The 16,554-nt window shown below is 40.8% G+C and overlaps 1 protein-coding gene across 1 annotated transcript in view; it reads left to right on the forward strand.

Moving 5' to 3' along the window:
* Positions 1-6,046: 6,046 nt before the first annotated feature.
* The window catches only part of LOC135260864 (cadherin-10-like), a 38,559-nt gene continuing 28,051 nt past the window's right edge, over positions 6,047-16,554 (forward strand). The window contains exon 1 of the mRNA XM_064346514.1: positions 6,047-6,205. The gene's annotated coding sequence lies outside the window, so the exon portion shown is untranslated. The remainder of the gene's footprint in view (positions 6,206-16,554) is intronic.

Here is a 16,554-nt window from a genome sequence, read left to right on the forward strand (position 1 = left end):
TACTAGAAAGGCTGAAGCCTGTCATGACAGGGTAAATCAAAGGTATCTCAAAGTAACCTAAAGGATTTATCCAGACTTTGACTTGTTTAAAAAAAAACGGTTACTTTCTATTGTAGCTGTCTTCCTACCTATTCTGTTCCAAACCTCGCCCTTGACTGTTGCTGAAGCAACATGCCTATTTGTAAGATCACTCATTTTGCTGATCGCTTGCTGAATTCTACTATACGTGTGAGATGGAAGATTCTAGTGTTGGAGTGCAGGGCCTAGATGACTGAACTAACACACACATACTGTGGTCCAAATCACAAAAGCTGCATGAATCTAGTGTTGGAGAACAGTGTGACAATTTCAGTAATCGTAAAAGACCCGGGGGAGGTTAACTTTGGGAGGTGGTTTGGGAGGGCTATTGTTGAGTCCAGTCAGCTGAATGGATTTTAATGCCTTGTTTGACAACAGAAAATGGTGAAAGGCTGGATCAACTTAAAAAAAATATTTTAAATTCTCCCAATTTCAACGCGTTTCAAAGTTCAATCAATGTTTCATCTTTTTTCAGTGCGAAAACTGTTTGGAGGGGACCAATAAACTGGGCCACCACAGTGAGTCACACTAATGTTGTTTTGAGGACATGCACCTGTGAGCACATGTCAGTTAACAAACATATCACTGCATGAATAGGTTCAGTATGAGGGCTTGTCATTGCCTTTAATTTAATCACATGATATAAAACGTAACCTATGAATGCCTGTTTTGCATCAATGTCACTTCATTGAGATTGTAAAAACAACCCGGAGAGGCATGATGGCAAGCGTCTAAACCAAATGCACTGCGCATAATTCTGATTAAATATGCATTGACAAAGGGGAACAATAGGCTAGCCATCAGTGAGTAGCACTGACTAATTTTTCAGCATTCACTAACAAAGTTCGCATACAGCCTGATCAATGATTTATACATTAATTCTGTGCAAATAGCCTTTGAGCTCATACTGACTCATGGCTAACGGAACAGCTCATTAATCCTATTGAAAGGAGGGGGCGGAGTTGGCCTTGTCATGCAGAAAGCTAAGCCCTCCTCGCTTTAAAGATCAACATATTATTTCTGTAATTATTATATGCTTTTAAGTTACCAGCAAAGGGTAGGTAAAAGTAATGGATTGCATTTACACACAGTAAAACCTTTCATCTTTCCCAAAGATTTTTACAAGCTCAACTGCCACCAGTGTGCAGCTCCTACGAGATATATTATTGTGGGTAGGGGTAAATTTTTGAATGGGGCCACAGTGTTGTTTTTGGTACTTTTACTGTTTCTGAACTGCATTAATTTCAGGTTTCTTTTATGAGTCAGAAAAAAGTATGTGCTAACCACCCAGCGTTTTATAATTAGGAAAAGAGATGAAAAGAAGTGTTTAACTGTAATATATTTTCACCATCACACCTTCATCTGTTAGCATTGCCCAGCCATTACAACCACATTGCAGCGATAATCGGTGCTAAGACCAGGCTTTCTCTATCATACGCTCTCAGCCGCCGTAATGCGGCCTAATAATCATCTTTAATTTTGCTTTGGCCACATGTATATACCTATAATTACTGCGCTAACCTCTGCTCTGCATTAATCATGTATAATGCTATCACACAGCTCCGGAGAGCAAGATACCTACAGGTCAGACATGATATGACTACACTAATTAAGAAGGAAATCGGCTCAAGGAATATATCCTCGCTTTACATTAAATCTGGCTTCAAAGTCAAGGCAGCCGGGCTGGGAGGCAGGAGGCTGACATAGATGTATATGAATTAAACAGGACCACTGACTGCTGCCGAAATGAACCAAAAACAGGGGAGGTGTTAGACCCCAATTAATGCTATTCTTTATCGCGTTTACACCCCCCTACCTTCTTCATCTTCTCTGAGATTGTTTTGCAGACCCTATAGGCAAAAAAACACTAAATCTCTGAGAGGTGGAAATCACATGTTTATCAGATCGGCATGCACACTGCGGAGATAGCAAACCGCAAGTTCTACAAAAGCCAAGAATCCAATCTTACTAATATATAAGTGTAAAAATAGAACCCCGATTCCTTGTGCAGTGACCTGCTCTGCTAATGCTCCTTATGGACAGACTAGGAGGTATGCAAGATCAGAACCCCCACCACTACAGCTTCTTGAGTTATTAAGTTGAGATCAAACAAGAACCTGCATAAGCTCCCAATTAGCTACCTCACCCCTGGAAATGCAGACCTCATGTTTCAAAATGACCCTCACACATCAGAGATACTTCACCTCCATAAGCTTGGAGTTTCTTTCCAACTACCTCTAAAGATCTCTCTATCTACCTCTAGTTTATCTGTCTCTTGCATTCTATGCATCTGCGTTGGCCTGTTTGTCTGTGTGTAAGGCCAACTGTCTATCTATCTGTCTATCTACCTATTAGGCTCTAAAACAATGCCAGTGTAGGCTATATGCTTATCATCAATGTGCCTGCCTGTCTGTCTCTGAAACTTTGTGTTCTTACCTGTCTATCAATACTTCAGGCCTGTCTAAGTGTTTCCTGATTTGTCTCTTAGACTGCCCATCTGACAGTGATTTGACATTTCTGTCTGTCTGTTTTGTGCATCCATTATAGGGTTCTAAGTGAAATGTTTTGTCAAAATTGAGTTATATACAAATAAATGTGTGTATATAACTAAATTAAAAATTATTAATAAATACAAAAAAATGAATAAATGTACTTATTTTCCTTTACGTATGTGATGTTAAAAAATTTTCAATCTGGGTGGAATTCCAGCTTTCAAGAAGTTCTAAGTGATAAAACCAATGAGCTGACAAGAACTTTAAAGTTCAGCATCTCAGACCTTTCAGATAGAACTCTGTAATTCTCAGGTCTCAATTTATCTATCAAACAATCAGCTCTGCCAGCGTGTCTGTCTCTCGGTCTGTCTGTCTGTGTCTCTGTGCACCAGTCTGTCTGGGTCGGTCTGCACGTGTGTGTGTGTGTGTTCTTGGGTATGCATGCGTGTTGTGTGTGCATGCGCATGTGGCGGCATGTGCATGTGTGTAATTCTGCACCAGCAACATGACACTGCTCCACAGTGTTCTGTGTTCCTCAGATTTCCTGTGAATCTGCCCAAGGATGGCTCTTTCCTGCTTCAGACCCGCTGAGTCACCCTGGAAACACAGCCGAGTCAATGGCCAAGTTCTGTGCTCTGCATCGCCAACGTCACGCAATGTGATTAAGTCACCCTAGGGATTAAGTCACAAGCAATAAATCTGCCGTATTCACTTCAGTGCCGCTGTGTACCTTATGGGCATAAACTGGCCAGTGACCCCTTTCATTGCGTTGGTGTATTAATAGTTTTCTTCTTTTTTTATAGAATATGTGACATCACCTCAGGGCAGTGTGACAATGGAAATGGGGTAGTACCCCAGAAATTGTAACTGTAACAGGAGAAGAAGACCTATGAACTCATTAACACTATAATGGCTCAGGCTACCTCAATCACTGATATGTTTGAAGCAACCAGATGATTTTTTGCTGTATACAGCAAAGGAAAATGTTTGGTTCAGATCAGTCAGTAACAGTCTATATGAAAGATCTATTGTGGAGCTTTCTGGTCAGGTTCCAAAATGAAAGGGTTAAATGTAAAGGTGTATGTGCATACTGTAAAGTTTAAAGACCAGCATTAAAGTATTCAAATCCCATGCATTAGCACCTTTCTGTATTAAATCCATGTACATTTAAGATGTTCCAGAGAGCAATTTCAGATGTTTGCGCAGTTGTATATGAAGTGGAAAGTACAGTCTTATAACAGAGTCTTATTTAGTTAAAAAAAAACTTTTTCTATATAAAAATGTGAGGAAGGACAATAATTTTAGGCTTTTTGTAAAGGCCCTGAAAAAATTAAAGTCCCCTGGCTCAGATGAAGATGAATGTTCACACTGTCGAAATTCTAGGCCTGCATTTAGGAGCAGAAAGGTGCAGCGTCAGATTTTCTGATGAGGTAACACCGAGAGGCCCAAGCACTGGTCTCATTAAATGATTCATATGACTTGCTTTGATTTGTAGAGTAGATTAGAAATTTGCTGATAACACTTATCTAAGCTTTGCAGAGCAAAAAAGTTTGAATCTTATAAGACAACAGCAGCCGTAGCAACAGCGGTAGAAAAACAAGCACAAATAAAATAAAGTGTTGTGCCCTTTTGTGCTGGCTCACTCCAAGTCTACTGAAAAGTACATTGATGAGCCTTGTTAACCTGATCCGGAATGGTTTGACCCAGTACAAGAAAAGGGGACCTGGTTTGTGCCCACTGCCAAATGCTTGTTGGCAAGTTTCCCTGTACTCCCTCCTGTTAAAAAAAATGAATCCAAAACCCTTTCAGATCGACCATACACATTTAAAAAAACACATCCATCAAAAAGAATGTTTATTGGCAAAAATGAATGTGAACAGAGGTCGAGATGGTGGAGTGGGGGTGGTGATGGGGAGGGAGAGTGATCCATGTGGAATATGCAGTATGTCTATGCTCTGACCTTATTAGGCCCTTATCATTGCACTTATTTGTTTGTTTTTCTTTTTTCAACCAAATGCAAAATAAAGCCTAAAAAATGTTATTCATAATGTGACTTCACTGGTTTGTATAATCAATTGCTTTATCCACCAAAGATAAGGTGGATTAAACCGGACACATCAACTGATATGAAAGTATTATTTTTACTACTACGGGCCACCCTCCATTGACCCTGTGACTTGTGAGCTGTCAGCAACAACAGGTACTGTCTCCAGGTGTCTCCCTTAGCTACCTGTCTTATATTTTTATTACTATTATTAAAAATGGAGGTTGGGGAACACACAAAGGACATCAAAACTGTTTGAATATCTAAAGTAAATGTGAATAATTGGTAATAAATACATTTTAAACAAAACCTGTTGCACCATGTGGATGTTTTATAAACTGATGGGCAAATCATTTAAATCAGATTCAGAAACTGTTCGTCTCAGGCTGCACCTCAGTTGCCTGGGCTGTAGGGGGCGTACGCGTAAATGGACCCGTGGGGCGTTCAACGGGTCGCCTGCAACCTGCGGGAAAGTGGGTCAGTTCTGTTATTTTCGTATGCCGTTTTGGTTTCTCTAGTTGCACTGAAAGCTATCGGCGAATTTCAGTATCACGGCACTATAGTACTTAACTTCTTGTTTGACGTAGCCTATTTTGTCACATTTAGGCCTACCCTTTTCATTACATAATGTTAAATAAATGTGATTTTCAGCAAGGAGCATTTGACAGATAAGTATATGAAGACTGATATATAGCCCTAATAGTATAAATGTTAGGAAAATATGCTAAATAAATTGTCATAATCCTGCTATACAGCATTATTGCATTACATTTATTTACATTACATTTAGTGTACGCTTTTTGCAAAAGCGACGCACAATACGTGCATATAAGGACATAAATGTGCGTTATGGGTTGTGCTTTTTTGCGACAATGCATGTTGTTCTATAGGTATAAAATAATTTCTGATGGAAACTTATCAGAAGTTTCTATTATGGGGTAGAAATTGTGTACCTTGTTTACACTTGCGTCACAGGCAATATATTTATATTGGACTAAATTATAGAGCATACAACACGTTATAAGATTAAAAACAGTAAACACGTCACGCCAAACAAGATGCCTACAGATGTCAAATAAACACGTAATAAAACACATCCCACCCTCAGATTTTCACTTCAGACAAGACATATAAATGAGATATGTCACACCGCGGCCTCTTTCTCGAACTCCCTGGTTGCATCCGGATGTATCTCTCTCATCTCAGCACAACCTGTCTGCCCTCCTGGTCTCTCACTGCGATTGTCGGTGACACGCTACCCAAATCCAGTCATTTGGCTTTCACTGCATCGGTTTTTCCCTTTCCACTTGCGTTTCTTTCGTAAACCGGGGACATTTGAATGGCAGCCAATCAGACGCGGGCTCCACTGTACCTCAGCCTACCCACTCGTCTGAGAGGGAGAGAGAGAGAGAGAGAGCGAGAGAGAGAGAGAGAGAGAGAGAGAGAGAGAGAGAGAGAGAGAGAGAGAGAGAGAGAGAGCAGGTCAGAAGATAATGTGTACAGTATTGCGGCTGCAAGGTTCGGATACGCATCTTACTGCCTCTTTCATCGTTTCTGTTTGGTAGCACGTTTTAACTGCTTCAAAGGTTAGGTAAGTATCGCGTTATAACAACTTTGATCTTGCTTAGACTACGCTGCTTCTTTTGACGCGTTGGACCCCCACATATATTGTTTAATCGAAATTGTCAAAATGCGTAATAAGCTGAAAGCTCCAGTCTCTATTTACAAAAAATATTAGAGAACCGTAGCCTTCTTGAGCAATTGTGCCTAAGTTAGGCGGTTGTTCTTCTTCGGTCAGGGACGTGCGGAGCGTTGTTAAGTTGATAAACACATATATTGCTGACCCACATATTTTATTCATTTGAGATCGTCGGGACACTTACCAGTAAATTCATCTGAGAGCGCATTCAGGCACAGATTCCTGTTGTTTATTGTTATTTTCTGACTGTGATTATGTGTGTTCACATTAACTGTCTAACTGACAGGCGTTTATTAAGACTTGAGACTTGAGCCTAGACTAGAGGATTGTTAGAGGTTTGGCTGTTTCTCATAATACGTTGTCCACTGCTAACAGTCTGAAGTGTTGTCGGTTGAGTTTAATCGATATGAAAAATACTAAAAGATTTTCAATACGTTTCCAAATGTGAATAAATAAGAAATAGCTGTTGTTGTAGTGGGTTGTTTCTTTTTGTGGGAAATGTAATAGCTGCCCTTTGCGACAGAGCGTATGGGGGCAATAGAAGTGTTCTGTCTTTCCTTTAAATCTGAATACAGACAGGTGGACAGATGGGCACTAATAACCTCCGGCTCGTTAAATGGTAGAATTAATTGCATGGGGGTTTCAGAGGGAATCTAATGTAAGCTGTTCTCAACTGTCCATCATAACTTAAAGTGCTCTTGCCATAATTGATCGATTTCCTATTGTCTTTTGAAACTTCGTGCGTCATTTTCGTTTACGTTCGAGTGGTTATATTCTGGAAATATTGGTCGCTTGGCAAAGCGACAACTGCGAAGTGACTTACGTGCGGAGGGCTTTTATAGTTGTGATACAGTTTGTGCATGTATGCGAATGTGCGTGGCTGGTGTCACTTTTAAGGATCCATCGCTATTAATATGTTGCCAAAGGACCCGAGTAACACGTTTCGTGAGCTGGTGCAAGCATTATTACTGCAGACGCTCTGCAAACTCTAGCGAAGATCGTTTAGGCAATGGCTTCAGATCAGTGCGGGTTCTGTGTTGTTTCAGGTTTGCACCAAATAAAAAGAGTATTTTAACTATCAGTGGTTAATGCACCATTTTGTACGGTAGTAAAACAAACCCGTATGTGGCTAAATTGTGCCATCCCGTTTCATTTTAAACAGCCCGTGTTGTAGTTGTGAGGTAGGCTATAACATAGTACGGCTTATGAATTAATTAAGCCCACCATGAAATCCCCTTACTTTTCTCCAATAAACCAGATATGTGGAGGCTCAGTAGAGCTGAAATATAGTAATTAAAGGTCACATTGAGCGTAGATTATCGAGGTAATTGTGTTGCCTTTGATGCAAGTGGACGGTTTCTTATTTATCTATTGTAAAAATCAAACATTGGGCACTGTCATATAGCCTACTGTAATATAAATTAGTACATAAATAAAAAACAAACGAATAAATAAACCACCTGTGTGAAATGTGAAATTATTTTCTCAAAAATTAATATGTAACCTACGCTACCAGTGAAATTTCCCTAGTAGCGCAGCCTATAGCTACTGCTTAGTATCCGTGAACGTAGAAAGTCATTGTCAGCTTGCGGTAAGCATCAAATATAGGCTACACCTTAATATGGTTGTTTCTGTTCGATATCGAGCTACATTCATCATGCGCCTAGCCTTCTAAAATACATATTTGCTTGCTTTGGACTTTAACGTTAGACTGTTACATCATTTAAAGTTGAATATTTTTCTATAACTAATAGGAAATACTGCTCTGATTGGTGTCCCTGAGTAAAGCACATAGAGGTGAAGTTCTCCCGAAGAGAATAATAAGAGTGGTGGGGGGTCGTGCAATTCTTCTTTTTTTTATTGGCTTGTAGAATTTAACAGCAAGCTACTACACAGATGAATACTATCGTGAAAAAAAAAATCTGAAAATTAATGTAAGGGCCAAATGCACTGCTGGCGGCTCATTGTCAGACTTTCTGAGAGTATTTGGTTTTTCACTGCATCTCAGTCCAATTATTAGGTTACAACATTATACCTATCTGAATCAGATCAACTCATTCAGACGTTATTAACGTTGACCTGATCCACTGGTAATCTAACCCACACAATCGACATTTACATTGAAATATTCTGACCAACCACTCAGTGCTAATACAATTTTGATTTAAAAGAGAAAAAAACATTTTCATCAGAATGTAATACAGTTTTATTGATGGAAGCTATATACTGAATTTCTAATATCGTATAGATGGAAGAAACATTTATCTCTGGGTGTATTACTACCAACTTTAAAAAAAATAATAATGCTGTTTGGGGTGATTTTCATAGCTTACATAGTGTAAATATTTTGAAATTTGAAATAAGTATGTAGTTTTCAAATTGTACATTTACTCAAGCACAAGAAAGTGTCGAGTCCAAGAAAGTGTCAAGTGACTTGTTTAAGATTTGAACCTTCAACCTGCCGGCCATAAGCCTAGCTGTTTATTTTCTGTGTGGAAGTGCTGTACTTTCTAAGTACAGATAATGTAGTGGTACATTAGCATGGTTCTACGAGAAAATTAAACTAAGATAGGCTGTTTGGTTGGCCATCCCATATGATCAGCATTTAGCCATGTAAAAGCCCCTTGTTCGTTGGGTGCTTTGTTTTGGCAAGTCGTGTTTTCCCTGAGATTAATTTCAACATAATGCCATTATTTTACAAACCATTTGTATTAATTTCAAGGTTGAAATCCGATATGCTGTGATCTTGCCCTTATAGGCCATTGGAAAATATAACAAACATGATAGTACGACAGCAAGATGTTGCATTTTAGGTCATTGAGAGACACTGTGCATAGTATGCCATTCAGATACTCTTTTACTTCATATCATTGCTATGTATTATGAAAATGCTAGTGTATTTTAAGGTCTCTTGCTGCTCACCGATCATTGTTAGACATTATGTGTTTGTTATACTATGGTGCAAACGTCACGGTTACAGACCATTGTTAGGTGCTATGTTTATCTTAGCATGCCTTCAGGTAGGTTTACAAGTTTACTAGGTGGTTTTTAATGTGTGATTGTAAGGAATTATGTGCATGTTATTATGCAAAGAAAATGTTGTGCTTGCATTGTAGACAGTAGTTCAGCTCTATTTGCACATAATGAAGCTGTTTGTATAGATCAGTGTTAAGCACCATGTCCACGCTAGCATAAATGAAGGTAATGTTACTCTTATACATAATTGTGAGGGACTGAGGGCATGGGGCCCAGTTTTTAAATGCTTTTAAGCAGATGCTGTGCGTGTCTTGTATTTACAGACTTGCAAATGGACACACAATAAATATGCTATGTAAGATAAATTCCTGATATATTAAGAATGCAGGCCCTGTCTGTATATTTAAATTCCCCAGTTTGTCGCTGATATTACACCCTCTTGTGGAAGGAATAGTAGTACCACGCATAATTGTGGGTAGGGTCAGAACGTAATTTGACTACTGTCACTTTAAAGTTGCGTTTATTTTACTGTAGTCCATTTCCATTTTTTTTCTGATGGTCCCTGGCAATCTCAATAGCTGCACGGAAAAATAAATTAATTGGTACCAAATTCACACTTACATCCCAGTGCTCAACAAAAATAGCATTATTTTGCTTTATTCCTCGATTGAGAATATCACTCTATTTGGTATAAGTGTGTTCCGAGCAATCACAAATCAAGTGGACTTTTTAGTGTGCTAGAATTTGCATTCAGTTATAAGCAGAGTATATTTTCTTGTTTATTTTTATCTCTTTTTTTCCCTTTAAGCAATAGCATGTTTGTGAGTTTAAAAATAGACCTCACACCTTCCACTGCACTTCTGTATGGCTGACTGTTCATATTTAGGGTGACTGACACCTGACTGGACAATGGGTCATTTCTTCCATTTGCTTCATATTGGCAGAATGCAATTACACAGAAGAAGCACTTGTAACTCAATTACCATGCTACGGAAGGTCACATCATGTACGCTGCATTAAAGTGTGAGCAAAGCGTTTGTTTGCTTTTCAGCTATCAAAGCTGTGATTAGATGTGTAAATCCAGGGAAACATATAGACATTTAAATGCAAAATGGTTCCGTATATTCACAGTAGAAAATGTACTGTGTTCAAATGATTTAAGAAGCACTGCAGCAAATTTCAAAATTTGATATCATTAATATTTAGTCTTATGGGAGTAAATGGAAAAAGTATTTGGTTAAGTTAGAAAAAGGTTTCCAAACATTTTATTTGGGCATTTAAGTAGACATACTTATCCAGAGGGACTTACACAGATTACTTGTCTTACATACGATTCATTTATACAGCTGAAAAATTTTCCTGAAGAAGTTCCATTCAAGGTAAGCACCTTGCACAAGGGTGCAACACCACTGCCTCGACTATGAATCGGTCCCACTAGCCCAGTAACTTCTGGCCTTACGACAAGTTTCTCAATGGGAGGTTAAGAAAAACAGGTTTTATTTTATTCATGCAAGGTAGGCTAATGCAAGATGAATGAATTTTACTGATGATGTTCCATTTGTCCATTGTAATAATTACTTAATCAGTAAAAAAAAAAAAACTACATTAAGGATACAAACTAGTCAGTGTTTTGAAATTTTTAAAAAAGCAAGTGCTAAAAAATATTATTTCTAAAAATGCTAATAACAAATATTAAAATGACTAGGCTATAATGTATAATCGTAATACAACTTGATATGTAGCTTTTGCATTAGAATGAAAGTCAGACCAGGTCTGGTGTGAAGATAATGTTCATAGTTCTGATCATTTGCTTTTTGTGTGTGTACATTCTAGGCATTATAATGCTGTGTTATGAAAGGCTTGCTACTGTTCTGTGAAGCACAACTGACATGAACTAGCCTCTTTTCATCACTTCATTTTGAGATCTAATGTACCGTGGCTTTGGCCTTTGAATGAGCTGTTCTGGTTGACAACCAAATGAGTTTTTATGTTGGGCACCGGTTCAGATTAATTACTGCTGAAAGACAAATAATTCTCCTTGCCAATTTTTTTTTATTATCATTATTTCATTTAATAACAGCATTGGCTCTTATGAAATTGATGAAGAGAAGACCAGGAGGCAAAACAGTGAACGAGTGGTCAAAGAGCCAGCCAGACATCTCTTTCTCATAAAAAAAAGTTTCCTGTGCGCATTTGCATACTGCCTACGGTGGCATTTATGGATTCCACACAGCCACATGCGATTCAGCGGGCGCTACTGCATTTCAGATCTCGCCTTGGCTTTGGTGTGTGTGTGGGGAGGGGGGGGGGGTGTGTTTTGAAGATATTATTCCTATTTATGGAGGCCTCTGAAGATACAGCTGTGTGGGGCACTGTACACTTTTTCTTCTCCTAAAATAAAGTACTGTGCACCAGTCATGGTGAGAGAGAGAGAGAGAGAGAGAGAGAGAGAGAGAAAGAGAGAGAGAGAGAGGAGAGAGAGAGAGGGAGGCAGAGAGAGAGAGAGACCTTCTGATGCGCGCCTGACAGATCCTGAAAGCAAAAGGCCTAAGGCATGTTTCTCTGCAGTTAAGTTCCAAGGAGGCATTAGTGCATTAGCGATCGGGTCTGCAGGGCGCGCTGCAGCAGGGCACAGGGGAGAGGCGGCCTGCAGGCTGGTAATTGAATGAAATGGGGTAAAGAGGAAGCATTAGCCGTACCCTGGCCGGGGCGAACGAAGACCACAGGAAGGGGAGGGGAGGGAAGGGGAGGGGATGGGGGGCAATGAAGAGGGAGGAGGAGGAGAGGGGATTATAGCTGAATGGGGTGATAAGGATGTGTTCCCCTTCCTGCAGTTCTGCTGCTTTTCTCTCCCCTAAAAACCTTCAACACCGCGGCACGGGATGTGCCGGCGCCATGCTGGTCCAGTCACATGACGTCCCCCCGTGCGCAATGTGGGAATGGGTTTTCTATGTGTGTGTGCATCTATGGTTGGTGTGTGTGTGTGTCTCTGCATGTGAGTGTGTGTGAGAGAGAGGGGGTATATATGTGTGTGTGTTTGTGTGTGTGTGTGTGTGTGTACAAGTGCAAGGGAGAGAAAGAGAGAGAGTGAGATATCTAACTAAATCCCTCACCTGCAAACCTTTGTCACTCAGATGTCCATATCATACAGCTGTGTTTCTGATGCCTGCTGCCTGAGGGTCTGTGATGTGCAATGGGCATGTGATTGTGGTGCATACTGGCATTGTGTCTGATTTCTCTGAGTTTGTTTCAGCTGCTCGGTCAATATTTGGCCTTGTCCAGTCAGCTGAATTTAACGACGGAAAGTCATTCTTTACAGATCACAGCATTACCAGCTGTTGTCATCTGCAGCAGTATAGAAATGTGCCCTTAAACCAGACCCCGTATCAAGCACGAAGCGAGGAGGAGTGTCACTATCTGTCACCAGACATTTTACAGACGTGACATGACTACAATTTAAAGGCACTTTTATAACGCACATTTAATTGATGTTATATTCTAGAATTATTGCATATATTTTCCTTGCCTGCGCTGTAGAAAGAGAGAGAATATGACTAAGCTCACAGAACAAATATTGAATTTGGCAGACATTGAGTAGCAAATAAATGGTTATTATTTTCAGCTAAAACACAAATAGAGAGAGCACATTTCACATAAAGTTGTCAAAAAGGGAGTCAATAATGGCAAGGTGCGTTAGGTAGCTCTGCTAATTGATTTGCTGCAGACAAGCTTAACCTGAGGGTCTGTCACAGTGCATGGAGCGTTACCATGTTGTACATGTGCAGCTTTGGCCCTGGGGTTCTGGATCCTCTGCGTTGCCCACTGCCCAATGCGGTGGCTTTGAACTCATAATGATCCTGAAGTCTCCCTCCATGGGAGGGGGGGGGCGGTTCCAGCATGCAACGTGATGTGTGGGCGTGCAGGTTCACACCCTCAGCAATAACAGCAACAGCGACAACAATAATACAAAAAAGCACCAGCTGCTCGCAACGTACTGTTCTGCAGCCTGGACTCACACGGCTCACAATTAGACATTTTGGAAAGGTGCATTTTGACCTTTTTGACCGTCCAAAAAGCAGGGCCAGACACAATGGTCATGGGGTGCTGTGGGGGTAGGAGTGGGGGGGGGGGTGTCTTTTTTAATGTATGTTTTTGCTGGACTAAAAGTGATTCTCTGTGTGGAGCAGGTGCCATTGGGACCCATTACGGTAACTTGGCTATGCTGCTGGGAGCCTGTTAGTGTGTATATCCACATGTTAGAATAACTGCAATTTAGTCTTGATTTCAATACCTTTCTTACCCTGTAATGATGACACTATTATTACCATTACCATTACTGTTATTATTATTGGCCTCTGAGGTGCTTTATTCATGGATTTGGTGAGTCAGTAATGCCTCAAACAAAGGTGTTTTCTTACTGGAATCTGGAGGGTTTGTAATATCTGGAGACCAGGTTAATACTTGATTCAGAAGGCCAGTAATATTTGGGAAAGAGTGGATTTAATACTTAAATCTGCAGTTCAGTGGTGTACATTTGTGTTGATACTGAGGTCAGCTGGTCATTGGAGTGGAGTTGTTTTAGTACTGCGATCATCAGGTCTTTGGAGTAAAGCTGTTTTAACTGTATTATCAGCAGGTCTTTGGAGTATATTTGTTTTAATACTGAGATCAGCAGGTCAGAACATTAGGCCTAAATCCTTGGTAAGCATGCATCGGACCATGACATTATATACGCAGTACAATTCATCTCACAGCACATCTGTGAAACCAGAACTGCAGGAGGAGCAGTGGTGTTATGCACATAAACATTTTTCTCTAACAGCTCTTGCAACGGAGAACTCGTGGCATGAGGGCAATCTTATTTTCTCAATTTTTTAAAAACCATTTCCTCCTTTTTTTTCTATGCAGTTTAGACGCCCTGCCTCTCAAACAGCCCCTGTGCGAATCACGTTATTTTTCAGCAAGCTTAGATGATGAGGGTTACGGTGAGAGTACAGAAATAAATAAAACCATGGTGGTTTGAATTTACAGTAGTGCACTCCTCTGCATGCTACAGAGTCACACATTTCACACGCTGGCCAGAAGGAATTTATAACCACGGGATTCATTTATTCTTCAAAACACTTTCCACCGGGGTGACAAGTGTGGTGTAGACCTTGCCCATGCAGCATTATGAGTATGGGGGGTTGGGGCAGAGAGTGTATTGATTACAGGTAAGTGCAGTAAAAGGCTGAATCCAAAAGAGCAGTGGCCGCTGAACAACTCCTGGATGCTTTCTGCCAAAAAGATGTCACTGGAGCAAAGTAAAAAATGGAGGGGCAATGGATTAGAGGCAGCTTCCAAAAGACAGTTAGGGGGGGAGCGGGGGAGTAGGCCGAATGCCTGGGCTGGGAGTTTTTCTCCTACCTGGCAAAATCAATTGCAGTCAAAGCCACCTCTCAAAGAGGACTCCTACCTTGGTCCACGGCAACGGACGTTAGATTATTTTTTTATTAATCTGACAGGACTCCTTTGGGAATTTAGAAAGGAGGCGAGTGAGTGACGTTGTCATCGAAGGATCTCTCTTATAGGAGAGACTAGTCACGGGACCGCGGGACTGGCGTGATTAAGGCAGACGTTTCGCTGTCCGCCTTTAATGTGCTGATGCTTGTTTGAGGATTGAACTCCATCATGGGTACAGAAGGTAGGACAGGGCTAACATGGTGGTCCCTGGATCAGGAGCTGGATGAGGGACGGTGTTGCGTAGGGGTCCGTTTAGGGGGGCCGCTGAACCAAAGTGGAAAGCTATCTGGTCTGTTTGAAAGCCCCTGAGCGGTAGCCAGTAGCAGTGTAATATTTAGAAGCGGTTGGCCTTGTGCGTGTATTAATGCGTGTGCATGGGTCCAGGGGGTGTGTGTGGATCAGCGACGACTCGCATGCGGCCTGGACTTCGTCATGCAGAGCTGAAGGGGCTCTGTTGGGTGTGTGGAAGCAGGAGCTCCCGTTCGTTTGATCATGCAGCCCTTCCTCTCCGTTCTCCACCTGTTCAGATTATGATGAGGCCTGGTCGAGGTCGGTACGGGTCGGCTGCTGTGTCGCTGTGGGGAGGGAGGGGCTGAGGAGGAGGAAAATGAGTTCGCTGAACCAGAATTAAGGAGCAGACATCTTCACCCGCCACAGTTACTTTTGGGTGAAGAATAATGTGTCTGGGTTTGAGAACAGGGAACAGGCAGCACTGGAAATCAAAGCCTGTCTGTTGCTGTTGCCCCAAAGGATTTGGTGTCTCTGTGTGGCATGCTCATATTCTCATTTGTGGCAATGTTTCAGTTATTTCCATTATGCACTAAAAACTAATATATATATATGTATGTAGTGAGGTAGTGAGAGAGGGAAGGAGAGATACCAAAGTCAAATAAGTTTAGCATAGAAACAAAGAAGGTTTCTGGGGAACTACTAATGTAAAAGCAAATGTTGCACTGGGAATCTTATTTTGGGAATACGTGCCTGTGAGCCAGTAAACAGTGAGTTCTAACAACAGCAAGCTTCATCATGTTCATGAGTCTTTCACTCTGTCTATCTCTCCCTCTCTTTCTGTCTGTCTTTCCCTCTATCTTCTGTCTCTCTCATTTTTTTAGTACCCTTCAAGGAAAGCCCATTATCCTTACCCTGAATAGGCCTTCTTTCAATTATAACATTTATTGTAGGTGCCTTTGTTGTTGGATCACAGCTTACTTAGTTCTCCATGACAATGGGGTTTGTCGTTTTATTAGTGACCTGCTGTTAATGTCAATAGGCGCTATTGTGTTGTTTGGTTTTTATATTCACAGAGGTATTTCCTGCAGACCCCCACAATGTGATTCAGTCCTGCAGTTTTATGCTTTGGCCACCTACATTAAGCAAACAAACAAGGAGGTGTTTCTTTGCTCTTATTTACACACAGTGGGGCCTCGTTGGCAGTAAACGATTGCATCTTTTTGAATTGACGATATTCCTGAATCATTTTCCATGATTTAATAAGCTCACGTTTATACACAAGAATCACCCAGCAGCAGTGGGTTCATTTTACCTGTGTACAAACATGGCAACCTATCATTAAATGCCTTAAATGATTATGAGAAACAAATCCGGTTTTGTCAAATAACTGCACTACGACAATTCACCCAATTGTAGAGCCAGCAATACCTACATTAGAGACTACAGTATGATGATAGTGTAAAGCATATGGTAGTATCAACTACAGTATGATATTGTAGAATCACGAGTACTCACACTGTGGACAACACAGT

Source organism: Anguilla rostrata, chromosome 8 (genome assembly GCF_018555375.3).
Source record: "Anguilla rostrata isolate EN2019 chromosome 8, ASM1855537v3, whole genome shotgun sequence".
NCBI classification, from domain to species: Eukaryota; Metazoa; Chordata; class Actinopteri; order Anguilliformes; family Anguillidae; genus Anguilla; species Anguilla rostrata.